The sequence below is a fragment of the Nanorana parkeri genome, unplaced genomic scaffold (assembly GCF_000935625.1).
Source record: "Nanorana parkeri isolate BGI_ZX_2015 unplaced genomic scaffold, ASM93562v1 scaffold168, whole genome shotgun sequence".
NCBI lineage: Eukaryota > Metazoa > Chordata > Amphibia > Anura > Dicroglossidae > Nanorana > Nanorana parkeri.
In genome coordinates, this window is record NW_017306436.1 from 1,365,828 (window position 1) to 1,379,994 (window position 14,167).

The window sequence follows — 14,167 nt, forward strand, 5'->3', positions numbered from 1 at the left end:
GGACACAGGCTTTTAACTATTAGTGATAGTAGTGATGGACGTAGTTGCCTATGAATTTTGTAAGATACCAGACTAAGCATATGTTTATACTTACACTGAGCCAAGATTTTGACATTTATGTGATGTTGTATCGTGATTCTACAAAGTTGACAATATTTAGCAATATATTTTGACATAGCTTTATGTTATAATCTAAGGGATTCATGTGACTAATTAATTAAAAATATTTTGGCATGAGGTATAAACCTAACACCACAAAATCATTATTATTGTTTTTCAGAGAATACAAGATTGCGCAAATAGCATTATTGTTTCGGAACATTTACAATATGGAATGAAAGCCAACCATAGTCTCAGTAGGACCTGACTTCACTATGGTTACAGAAAAACAAACACTATTACTGTTCCTGTCAGGAGGCTGAAACAACTGTAGATCTTTTTATGGAAGATAGCATCAGCAAACAATTTCATAATAAATAAGAGTAACATTAATATCCATAATTTTGTCTAGCTTATCTAATTACATGACTATCTGGCACAGATACAGAAACAGAAAACAAGAACAAAAATGGCACTAAATAATTGCACAGTTAATGAGGTTGAAAAAATGACTCATGTCCTTCAAGTTCAACCTCTCACAAGTTCTACCCCTCCAGGTTTCGTTCAAGTGAGAGCAAAACAAAACCTATATAAAGCTATTGCCAATTTTGCTGCTGTCACATACCTTAGGGGAACCATAGATGAAGAGGCCAGCCCCTCTTGCTGCTCCAGTCCAAGAACTCCTGGAGAGTGGAACAGGTGTGCAAGGACAAGAAGTGGCACAGTTGTTGGAAGGTAAGTGTTGCTACTTGAGATGGTGGGTTCTGTGGTGCAGATGTTCCCCAGGCAGGAAGTTAGTGATAAAGCAGATTTCTGATGAGCAAGGTCCAGGACTAGCCAATTTAGCAATGGGCAAAGCAGAACCAGAACAGCAGGAGAAGGCATAGTCAGGGACCGGCAGGGGTCGACAACTTGCAGGCAGTAAGGTATAGACAACAGGCAGAAACAGGCCATGGTCAAAGGAATATGGAGCAGAAGTCGGAGGGTCAAGGCAAGCCAGGTCAGTAAAGAGAGATCAAAATCAGGATTACAGATACAAGATTATGAATACAGGGAACAGTTGAAGGCCACTCAGCATTGGAGTCTAGAAAGTCTCAGCCTTAAATAGCCCGTTAGACACCATGGTTCGCAATGAGCACGTGCACACTTCCGCAGGTGAGGCGCATGTACAGATGTGCACATGCTTGCATAGAGGTGCACAGCCTTGCACAATTCCAAAAGCCAAACTATGCACATGCACACATGCATGTTCAAGTGCTCGTGCAGATCTTCATCCATAAGGACTGGTTCTGGCTTCCTGACAGCTACACTGGTGGAAATAAATTCCTTCCTAACTCCCAAGAGCAATTACATCAATTCTTTGGATCAAATCATTGTTCACTTACCCTTTAGTAGTTATAACTTTTGATATTATTAATTCTAAGAACATTATCCAGTCTTTTTGAAAGTTACTAGCTTATGTGGTAAAGTATTTCATAGCATTAACTCCCATTGTAAAGACATATCTAATAGGCTTTCCTACAAATAACAAAATCATATTCAGTTGAAATTACTTTCTGTTCTAAGTATCGCAGGTTAAACTGAGGATAAGCCCAGTGTGCACCCCGCTTGCAAGTGCATTTGGTCCTGACACATATAAAAAGAGCATAGGTTAAAGAGACGTATGAATTTATTCTAAAATCATAGAGATAAGAAAATCAGTTTGTGTGAATTAGCAATTTTTATTTCTCTGGTGTATACGAGGGTCTGGGAACACCACAATGGTACCACTTATCTAGTGGAGTCAATTTGTATGTCCATCCTGCACATTCACCTCAGGAACCCAAAACATGTACTGGGTGCATTCTATTATCAATATGTAATATTTACTTTAACCCCTTCATGACCGAGGTCTTTTTTTTTTTGCACCCATGTTATAACCCACATTTTAGGCCTGAAAATTACTTCAAACCCCAAATATTATATATTTTCTGAAAGCCAAGACCCTGTAGAATAAAGTTGCATATTTTTATGTTGCACGATATTGGCACAACTCCTCATTAAACCCCCAAATTTTTTGAAAAATGCACTTAAATGCACCAAAACACAATAAAATATATTTTTTTTTAATAAAACATAAAAGATGAGGTTACAACTCTAGTACATAGATAACCAACATGACCAGGTTAAAAACTTTTGCGCTTCCGTAAAAACAGACAAACTTCAGTACCCCAAAACGTCCATAGACAATCATTTTAGAGATACGCATAAATATTGACCCTAGAATTATTGCTCTCATTCTCGAGTGCGTGGCGATACCAAACATGTGTATCGTGGTCATTGTTTTCATATGTAGGCGCACCCGACGCGTGTTTACGTGCAGACACGCATGCTTGCGGGGGCAGGAACCTTGAAACATTTTTTTTATTATTTTTACATTTATTTCATTTAATATTATTCTTAAAAACAGTTTATTTTTTATTTTTTCACTTTACTTGAATTGCTATCACATAGGGGGGCTTACCAGCGATCTGGCGACAGCTGAGTCACCAGAATTGCTTCTATTGTAAAGCCGACAGTTGTCTTTACAAATGTAAACACAGTCCCGGTGGATGAATCTTTTAAACGGGCCCACTGACAGTGGCATACTATGTATGTCACTGGTCATGAAGGGGTTAAAAACCAAACATTTCTGAGGACATGAAGGCTTCCTTTTTTAGAGGGTTTGCTACAAAAAAGTAAATAGCAAATATTAACAACAGAGTGCTGGCCTCTTCCTTGATTATTTTTTAGTGGATTCTCTAGAGGAATGAACAGAGAATGGATTTCAGAGCAGAACATTCAGCCTTTACTGGCACATTACACAAGATGTTTGACTGCCTGAGCCTAGTCTGAGACCGTTTTCCCTCATGCAATTGTATACAAATTCCTTCATTAAAATAGAATTCCATCCAAACTTAATTTTTTCTAGGTTTTGATAGAGTATGAAGGGTTAGAGCCTTTTTTTCTGTAGCCTGCACCCCTATCTAGGAGATATCCCATACTCCCAGAGAGATAAGAGGAATTAAAGCTGTCCATACACTGTTGGGAATAGGCTGAAATTCTAACAAAAGTTGATTACTCAATTGAATTGATTTAACTGATGCTGTCAGAAAACAATAGCCTGGTGGAGAGGCGGATTCTTCCCCATTCAATCTAGAAAAAAATGACTGGAGTTGAACTTTCTTACTACCATTGGTTCTGAACAACAACTAACCTACACATAGGGCTGTTCCTGTACAACAACAGGCCTTCTATCCACATTAAGCAATACACCCTTAGATAACTAATTCATAAATGGTAACTTTCAGCATGCAGGCAATGCAAAAAAACAAAAATGCAACTAACCAGACGTTTCCTACTTTTATGGCCGATTAAACCCTGATTGAAACTTTTTGTTAAAATGTTTTAATGGACATCTAGGTATTGTAAATGAGTCATTATATGTATCTAACCACAACAGAAAAAAGGAACAAACCACACAGGATTCATATCACTTGTGAAAAAAGTTACACCGTTTCAGTTTTCATGCCATTAATCCTCACTGTAACAAAGCTTATCTTATTTACTATTTAAATATCATACATTTGTATATATTTCATATAAGATCTAAATAGATTGTAGCTAACAAGTTACTCAGGTTGTAACACAGTAAATTGTGCCTGATGCCAAGTAACTGAGAATGAAACGTGCACATTACCACCAGAGGAGGCCAAGAACAGTCCAGTTAATTTGATTAAAGGTGTCAAGTGAACCTCTGGATAACAGCCATGGATGTTAGCATTTTTTGAATGATTGGGCAGAAGATACTTGCACTGAATGTCAAGAGAGGATTACTAATCTAGTCATATCAGAATACAACTAGGGGAGAGATATCCTACACCAACATATTGCATGTTACCAATCAGAGAATTATCAAAACATACATGTTATATTAATGGTCCTCAATTTTTTATTAATGCCCTCTCCTTGCTGATTGTAATTTTTTGCGTAGGACTTTCATTTATGTTTCTTTTAGATTTATCTATGCTCTAATATGATAGCTACAGTTCCCAGGTGCTAAGTTGTACAAAGCTACAGCAGTAATTTGTGGTATATAATAATAATAACAAATTGTAAAACAGTGAAAATAAACTAGTAGACATGTAAAAAAAATGTAAACACACCTCCAGCTCCTCCCCTCTTTCCTACACCTTGTGGTATTGTTTTTTTCTTTACTTTTTACTTTTTCTGATGTCTTTTGGTTGGTCACATAACACACTGGGTGTTCTTCACCTGGGTGATGCAGAGTGTGGGGCTAATGTAATGATATCAGCAACTGATCTCTGCATCAATTCACTGTGAGAGCAGGGGGTCATGCTTGGGGAGCAGGGCCATGACATCCTCCACTCATATTCTTTCCTTGGTCTTCTGGGTTGATTGACACTGGGCATCATTTAACCTGGAAGACCAAGCACATTTTATGGTGAAGAAGAGTTACAGTTGGGGACAGCATGGAAATAAAGGTAAGTACTACTCGACAAAAAAAATCTCAGATTATATAACAAACAAAAAACGAATTAGAAAGTATAATATTTAAATTTGATTTATAAATATTTCTGTCACAGAGACAGATTAGTTTGTACCTTGAACATTATGCAAGCATTTATAATGCAGATAAGGACTTCTAGCTAACTTCCTTGATCTGCAAAATAGATCTGGATCAGTAACTGAGACAGTGTTGGAATTAGGAGGTCAGAATAACAGCCTGGCAGCTAGCATTTTAATAAGTCACTCAGCAATGACAGCCCAAGTGAATAGGTGAGAAAGAGTTAATGATTATATGTAAATTGATTCTGTTTTTTCAGTATTAGTTATAATGGTGCTGTTCCACTGTTGAGTGCCATCATATAATTAGTAAAATGTCAAGTTGTTCTTTTTTTGACTGAGGAGGTAGTCAATAACAGCTACCACTTAAGCTTTACATATTCTTGTTTGTTTCAGACATTATTTTTCATCACACACACTTTCAAGGAAGCATGAGTGTAAGAGGGTTGAAAATGAGCCAGGGAACCCAACTTTTCATATTCATAAATTATAAAACACCATTTTAATCTGGGAAAGTCTACCTATCTTCTTTAGGCAAACCCCAGTTGATTTTTGTCTTTTTTTCAGTCTTCTTAGCTTGTAACTGTCTGGTCTTTTTTTTATTAATGGAAGTGTACTTGGCACCTTTATGGAATGTCAAGCACTATCCAGTTATCGTCTGGGTACTGCAAGACATTTTGGGATCTACTGTGGGAACTCCAATACTGTTGTTTAATTGGTTGTTTCTGCTGAGTGGCCTAAGAGCAAGGAGCAAATCTACAAATGGTTAGATAAAAACATTTCCATTCACATATAGCCTTATGCTTGCATTCTGAATTGTATTTCCCATGAACTCCAGTTAATTTTTAATTTTTTTTCCAAACTTATGCTCAAATAATTGAGGTTGGATCTTCTTTCACAGCATTATAGGCATGTGGCCAAGTGTAAATAAACCATATAATACTATAATCCAGAGCTCAAAATTTGCAGTAGCCTGCTCGCATTTGGCGAGTTAAAATAAAGTGAGGGCGAGTGGAAATTTGGGTCTCCAAGTACCGGTCCGCGGGCCAACTCCGGCGCGCGAGACGGTACTATGTGACCTGCAGCCAGCTGACATGTCAGGCACGCGCTCGCAGACCGCGTACCTGACTTGCGGGAGCAGCTCCACGGTTTGCATCTTTGTCGGATGCAGACTGCAGAGCAGCTCCTGTCAGCTCTGGCTTTCTTCGGCCGGAGCTCTGACAGTTCTGAGCTCTGGCCGAAAGAAAGTATGTATGTGAGGAAGATCGATGCCTGGTTATCTGGGAGTGATTAGTGAGGACTGCTGCAGACCTCAATAATCACCCCCAGATAACCAGACATCACAAGTCCTCCCTGCTGAGGGGAGGGTTTCCGATGATTGCAGTGCTGAGCGGGCAGTGTGCGCTTGCGCACACCAGGCCGTGCGGCAATCGTCTTCCGACCACGCCACCAACCCGCCAAAAATCGTACGATTTTCGGCGGTTTTCCAGCGTGCTCGGAAGACGAAAGACGTACGACCTTACAGTGGAAGCGGTCGCACGCTGCCCATACACCTGCCGATTATCGTACGATTGCGGGATCACCCACAACTATCGTACGATAATTGGTTGGTGTATGGGCACCTTTAGTGTATGTGTATATTAGGCCCCATTCACACCTACAGTATATTTCAGGTGTGATTATTTAAGAGGGTGTGTTTAGGGGTGGAGTTAAGGCCAGGGCAGGGTAAGGGTTAGGTGGGGCAACTGGTGGCTAGTAACTCAGGACTTGAAATTTTGAGCCCTGCTATAATCCCTTACGTAGGCAGTAGGGATGCACTGATACAAAGTACCGTACTCGGTACAAGTACAGATACTTTTCGAGCTCCTAGACTAAACTAGAGAAAAATTGAAAAGTTAGGAAGCAGCTGTCATTTGTAAGGAGCATACAGAGCTCCTGGGATTTGTATATCTCTGTTTTAATGTATGATTTTGTTTTTATAAATATATGTAAAGGGATGCACCGATACTATTACTGATACTTGGCCAAGTACTCACAGATACAAGTACTGATACATTTTTGTTTATTGTCATGTGACAGTTTTTCTAAAACAATACAGACTAATGATTTCAGGACAGTGGTGGAGCTCCAGAGCCAGGTCCCAGCTGCAAACGCTGCAACCCTGGTAGTTCTCATGAAAATGCCAAGTATCGGCATGGGTATCTGGACATCCCTAGTAGGCAGGTAGGTGCATTGTATGAGAGCACATAATGTCTATTTTGGTGATTCAACTACATGCAATTAGCACTAAAAATTATTTTGCTAAATAGTGCAGGGACACCAATGTTAGCTACAACCGGGTTAATATTTAGGTATTTCTTTTTTATTGTATACTTTTTTCATGATAATTTTCCATCCTAATAATACACTTAAGAAATGAGCAGACAAGGCAATGTTCTAAATGTATTCCTATGCTTAGATATTATTTGGCATCAGTAGATCAGTTACATCATACCTGGAGCACATAGCACTGTCCATTTCCACCCCTACTCCTGCAAAACCCAATCAGACAGCTTGCTGAAATCTGACTCCTTCTGTTCTTCTAGTGTGGGCTATTAGAACATTTCATTCTATCCTAAGGAGGAATGAGTGACAGACCTGAGTCAAGGGTTCGAGGGTAAGTGCTTTACACTGTGTTAGCTTTTACAAGTGGCGCACCATTCTGCATTTGCGAGAGACAGATGGCATTTAATTAGCTAACAGTCATTGCAGGTTTCTTTCTACATTGAAATAATAAAACAAGGGCAGACGTTCTATGTATTCTTATTATAAATAGATTGTATAGTTAGCATGTAGCATAATCTAAATAATCACATAGACATTCAGGCTTATAAACTAAAGATGTGCAAAAGCAACAATGTACAAACTGCAGTAAGCCATAGCAGGCTGTCAGAATTGAGTTTATCATTACCCAAGCTGTAAAGAGAGCTGTTCTGATTGGCTGCTAAGATCTCTAGCACTTTATGCACCCTGCTGTTATTTATACTACCTTTTTAATGAGGTTGTTTTGTTTTTACTAAAATAGTAAGAAGGACAACAGTTACTACTAGTTACTGCCATTACTAAGTTTCTTCTGAAAATGTGAGTTGCCTGGCTCTCGTGTGGCTTTAGTAGCAGATCAGGAAAGTGAGAATAAAGTCAGAGCTCCTTATCTCAGAAAATATTGCAACTACTGGATCAAATTGACAGCCAAGCAACTTGTGTATTCATTAGCATTGGAAGCCTTCATACTTTTCCAGTATGTGTTTTTGTTTAATAACAAGCAAATGATTCACTGGTTCTTATGGATTAGTGCACACCACCGCAATTCATGCAATGCTGCTAAATAAGCTTATTCTCAAGCATATATAATTTAGTCGCCTGTGACATTATCAAAGTATGACAAATCACAGCGCCAAAAGCATAGCTTTTTATTTGATATGTTCTGTTGAATAAAGCATACTATTCATAGCTACAGTCTTTAGCACCTTTGCACAGCTAGAGGGTATAAACCAGCAGTATGCCAATTCACAGCACCCTATAAGGCAATCAAAATAGTAGATATGTGTTATTATATACGAGCTGTAATAAGATTTTCAATCTGATTTCCTGTCCTGACTACTTACAAAAAGCAATAAAATATTTTTAAAGATATATTTGGGTAATCTGGATGATCTGGTACACCTACCAAATTGTGTTGTTTTTTAAGCAATGTGCTACAATTGAGTAAAATACAAACAAATGTGTACATTTACAGTATTTTAGCTGTTACTAAAGTAAAACTCCAGCTTCCCTTTACAGACTGTTACAATGCATCAACACACATGCATTACAGTGCTTTGTGTTAAGGCAGCTCGTAACTGGACTGATTGAAGTGATTGAATTAAAATGAATGTCAACTGCAGAAAAGATTGGACATGACCCTTTTTGCAAATGCAGTACACAACACCACTTGGAATGTGCTATGCGGTGTGCTGCAGCCTACTCTAATAGTATGTTAGGGTGCCATTCTAAATGAAAGATACCACGACGTAACACAGCAAAAGTTGTGCATGAACACATGTGAAGGGGGGCTACGTATTTCCAAGCATGGCTTTCTTTTTCTCTCAAGGCTGCTGTGAGTGCATGGGTTATAGTGCACACAGTTATTTGACTTTTCTCTACCCAGTTAAATGAACCAACATATATACAATGATGTAATCCACAAAACAAAAATTGATTCAGGTTGCAGCTTTGGTACACATTTATTCTGCAGTCTTCACTGTATTTAATACTTTGGGGAACCACCAATTGAAGGAAAAATACTAGTACTGTAATAGCCTTTAGAATAGAAAGCCACTTTTGGCATGGGTGACAACTTAAAGTGGAACTCAATGCAAAAGTAATAAGTAATGCAGTAATACCCCATTGCTATCTTTGACCCTTGCATGGAAATTCAAACCCTGTCCGTCAATTTAGTGGTTTCAGTTACACCAGAGGCGTGACACCCAGCTGTGACATCATCGCGTACACGTGTGGCGTCATTGTGCACACCCGTGATGACGTCACGCGCTGTACCGCTGTTACCTGCTGGCGGCCATCTTGACAATGGACACCGGCTGAGAGAGGAGGGGACTTCAGCTGGCCGGATAAGGTATGCTGCTGGATTCCCGTCCTCCCGAGCAACTGTCGGGCTCTCAGTCCATGACCGAGTGCCCAACTTTTTAAAGGGGGTGAGACCAAAATGACTGTCAGTCATTTTGGTGTCACCCCTTCCGATGGTGTCAGCCAGCTGTGCACCGCACCTCCCTTGTGACGACACTGAGTTACACCATAATGCAGTGGCATTTGCCAAGAAATCACATCACATACAACAAAAATAACCTTAGGGTAAGCCTTGTGTTAATGCCTGAAAATACATGTTCACTAAAAATATACTAGAATAGATATCTTGCTGCACTCCTTACCGGAACAATAGTAAACCTGTGGAGACAGGTGGGTGCTTGTAGTGACTACGGATGGCACCGTGAACAACACAGAAATAGCAAAAATGTCACCAGCACACCAAAAGATTTTAGCAAAAGTCCATTTAATGACAAATTGCCATTCAATAACAAGCGCTTTCGGGGCCTCAGGAGGTCCCCTTCATCAGGCTCAGAATGAGCGCTTCAGGGGACTGAAGGGGACCCCCTGAGGCCCTGAAAGCGCTTATTATTGGATGGCAATTTGTCATTAAATGGACTTTTGCTAAAATCTTTTGGTGTGCTGGTGACATTTTTGCTATTTCACTGAAAATACACTATCACTTTCCCTTGATGAGATAAAATATCAGCCACATAGGAAATGTATTGTTTTTAATGAGAGGGCCAATTTATGAGAAGAAGCAGTGATGCACAAACATTGTGCAATACTTCAAAGCAGGAAGAAACTTTTGCACATTTAATGCACAACCTTCCATAGAAACAAGGTTTTAAAAATATTAAAAGCTTAACAAACTGATCCCTTTACATGTGTATTTAAGTAAGAAAGGGGTATTATCAGGGGTAATTTGGTTAATTAAATGCAAAATTCTGCATATTAAAGAAAAAAACTCAAACACCTTTGTGCACACGTTTGCACCTGATTCACTAATGTTTTTACATGCAATTCCTATGCCAGTATACAGTAGTTTGCACATGAATACTTTCCTGTACAAATTAGCTTTTCTGCACACACCTTCACACACGTGAATGCCAGGAAACATACGAGTAAAGAGATAAATAGAAAAAGAGTGTTCCTGAAGGCTTATTGCTGGCCCCTCATGGATGCAGCTAGAAAAGTGTTAGGAACCATGGCAAGCTTTATTACCTACCAAATTAGGCACAATAATATAACGTAGAACACAATTTGGAACACAAATGATGACAGAAAAAATGTAAAGGATTAAAAAAAAAACTTTTTGCATGCAGACATTATTGCAAAGTTGATTGATGCAAGTATAGAAATGTCTTCCTTCATTGTGAATGATCCCCAATATTTGCATTTTTACCTTGGGACTTTATATTAAAGAGGGTTCACTATATTCTTTCCACTTATGTTCCTCTTGTATGTATGACTGTATGTTGTAAAAATAAAGTTAAAATAAAATACATTAATTATGCTAAACCTGCATAGTCTACCTTGTCCAGCTTGGACTACATCAAGTTTAACACCTGAAAAAAATATTTAGATGAGTTAAACTTATATTTACAACAATACAGGCACATGTTAATGTCAAATTAATATAAACAGTAAGCCTGTGGTGGAAAACTACCAGCCATCCAGCTTTGTGGTCACTGAAACTCTTCCTAACCTTCCATAAAGGCTTCATCTCGCTTGCCAACAGCTAAATATCACCTGCTTTGAGCAGATGTAACTGAGCTGTTTTGATTTCACCCTTAAACACCCAACTGAATTTTAGTCATAAATCACCCGCAGAACTCATATGGCACATATTTGTTCAGCGCATGCATAATCACAAACCTTTTGCCCGTTCAAGTTGCACATACAAAACAAAAAAGGATCTGATGTCTATGGAGCAAAGAAAAAAAAATAGTGAATCAGGTTGTTTGGAAAACTAGCATCAATGTTACAACCTACCAAAATATAAAGTGCAAACCTTAGTGAATCAGGCCACAAATGTTTTCTGATCTGTACCCATCCCAAAAAAGTTATATTTCTGATGCTTAATTATTCTGTGATATATACTAATTACCTGTGAAATTCAAGACTTTACATTTAAATCACTTGCAGCTTCCCTTACTAACACAACATTTAGGGGTCTATTCACGAAGCAGCCGAAGGATCTAGCTGTAACTTTGGTCGATCCTTCGGCTAGCTTCCGCCCCAGGACCCCTTCGGTTCAGTAGAACCGAAGGGCTGCTGTACGGGCTATTCACTATCGCCCTACAGCTCCCGAAGTCGGCCGCGGGGCTCAGTCGAGCCGAAGGCATATGCTTCGGCTCGACTGAGCCAAGGTGAAAGCCGAAGCTGGCGAGCGGCCGGCCATTGGCCGGCCGACAGCCTGCTTTTGACAGCTGGGCAAAGCCAGCCGCAATGTTACGGCTGGCATCGGCCACTTGCTGAGAGATCAGCGTCCCTGGTTACCAGCTAACCAGGGACACTGATCTCCAGACAGCCTAACTCTCCTGTGCGCTCCGGGAGTCTGCCGCCCAGGAGAGAAACACTGCTTTTTCTTTTTTATTCTGACACAGAGCCGTTGGCTACCACTTCTCCCACATCTGTCCCTCCTGAATAGGTTATACCCCTCTATATTAGTAGCCCAATCATGTGTGCCATCTAGCCAGGTCTCCGATATACTCACTATATTGAAGTCCTCTTCGAGTATCATAATTTCAAGCTCTTCTGAGCATGTTCGGCCGACCCGAAGCCAGCCGAAGAAAGCCAATGTATGGCTGATTTCAGCCGATATACAGCTGAAATCAGCTGAACAAGCCTGAAGTGAATAGCGTTCGGTTCGCTTCACTTCGGGTCGGTTATTCACACGGCTGCCTTCGCCAGCTTTGTGAATAACCCTGTAAGTGTTAGACAGCTGTTAATGCCATTTTAACACTTTGGGAATATTTTAGGAAAACAGCTGTTAAAGTTTGGGATTTTTGCTGCATTAAACATCATTGGACTTGAAAGTATATTTTATAGGTACAGTCAGTGCTGTTTCATCATAAGATTCAAACCCACAAAGCAAAATGGTCACTGGAGAATAAATGTTTTCTTTTGGCTGATTGGTAGGTGCAATTCAGTTATAAAACCACTTTAGGAAATAAGAGCCACTCCTGTGTTTTTAGAGATTTGAAATAAGAAGGAAGAAAATCAGATAGCTTAGAGAATCACACACAGAGACATGTATGATGACACAAGACTTATTCAGTATCTCTTTCTGCATACAGTAGGGTGGGTGAGTCATTTATCTTTAAAGTTGAACTCCAGGGAATGATGCATTAACCTTTGCAGAGGGGCCACCTCCACTTTGCAAGGGTTGAGTGCTTGTTTTTGGTCTGGGGAGGAAAATAACAAAGTTATACTCACCCGACCCTTGCTCTTAGACCTGTCTCTGGAGCCTCTCTCCCCATCCGCTACAGTGGTCTAAGGTACTGTGAGTCATCACATTCTATACACAGTGTATAGAGGGACATACCATTGCTGGAGGACATGGCAGAAGGGAGCACAGGGAGAACAGCCGGCCACCTCAGAAGATCAGGTTAGGATAGCACTTAACCCTTTCAGTGCAGGGATAGTCCCACTGCAAATGTTTGAAAAACATTTTCCCCAGAGTTCTGCTTTAGTTCATCTTTAATACTTCTCTCGGTCTTGTATACAATCATTGTTGTTATTATTTATCATTACATACATTATATGAACATGACAAGTGTTCCACAAAACACTTTCATATGTGTAATCTCTCATTCTCTCTCTAATACACAAGAAATTATTTTTTAGAAAATCTTTCTTATATGCCACACTGGACTTTGGGTCATAAGGGAGTGGAGGGGAACAGAACCCTAAAAATTGTCTTTTGTGACAAATAGCCCCATATTCAGCACTGATTGTTCTCTATGTGGTGGATGAGCAGCAAAGCCTTTTCAGCATTATTTCATTTCCGGTTGCAATGAGTTACTGTATTTTGCTGATCAAATCTGTTTTACCTGCCAAAGGATTAGTATTTCTGTATATCCAGTTCTAAGATTTATACACCTCTGCCTAACAACACAGCCCTGTCTATCACAGCAGAGAACCCAATATTTCTCTGGTGCAGTTTCACTTTCACTTACCTCCCAAAACCACCCTGATAGTGAAAAAAGAAGCAGCATGCTGACGAGTTAATCTTTCTGTCACTTTGCTTTCTCCTTCTATCAAGATGATCCTTGCAATGCAGCACACTTGATTGACTTCTTGTGCTGCGTCTCCCCTCTCTGAGCTTTACTGCTCAGCCTGTACAGTAGACTGCAAGAGGCTAATACCAAGTCAAATCCAAGTACTTACATTGCTTGGATTTTATTTTAAAATGGCGTAAGAATGATACAAATTAATTTGTATTTTTATATCTGCCTGGAGTAAAACTTTAAAGAGGTTTGGGTGACAATGTTCACTCACCATGGTTTATCTATGGAGGAGTAGTGATGGGCCGAACACTCCCGTGTTTGGTTCGTATTCGAACACCCGAACGGCCGAAAAGTTCGAATACGAACTCGAACCTAATGCAAGACAATGGTAGTCGAACTTTTGAAAATGATTGTCCCCTTTAAAAGTGCTTATATGCAAGTTATTGGCCATAAAAGGTGTATGGGGGTCCAAGTACTGCTCTGGGGGACAGGAAAAAAAACAAACAAAAAAATACTGTTTTCAAAGGAGCAGTGATTTTAACATCACTTAAAGGGTAAGACTAAAAATGAAAAAATCCTTTAAATATCATGACGGGGGGGGGGGTGAC

General features: G+C 39.6%; 1 protein-coding gene across 1 annotated transcript in view; it reads left to right on the plus strand.

Annotated features, from left to right (window-relative positions):
- The first annotated feature begins 7,335 nt into the window (after positions 1–7,335).
- Positions 7,336–14,167, plus strand: part of AQP4 (aquaporin 4) — a 25,176-nt gene continuing 18,344 nt past the window's right edge. The window contains exon 1 of the mRNA XM_018554664.1: positions 7,336–7,360. The gene's annotated coding sequence lies outside the window, so the exon portion shown is untranslated. The remainder of the gene's footprint in view (positions 7,361–14,167) is intronic.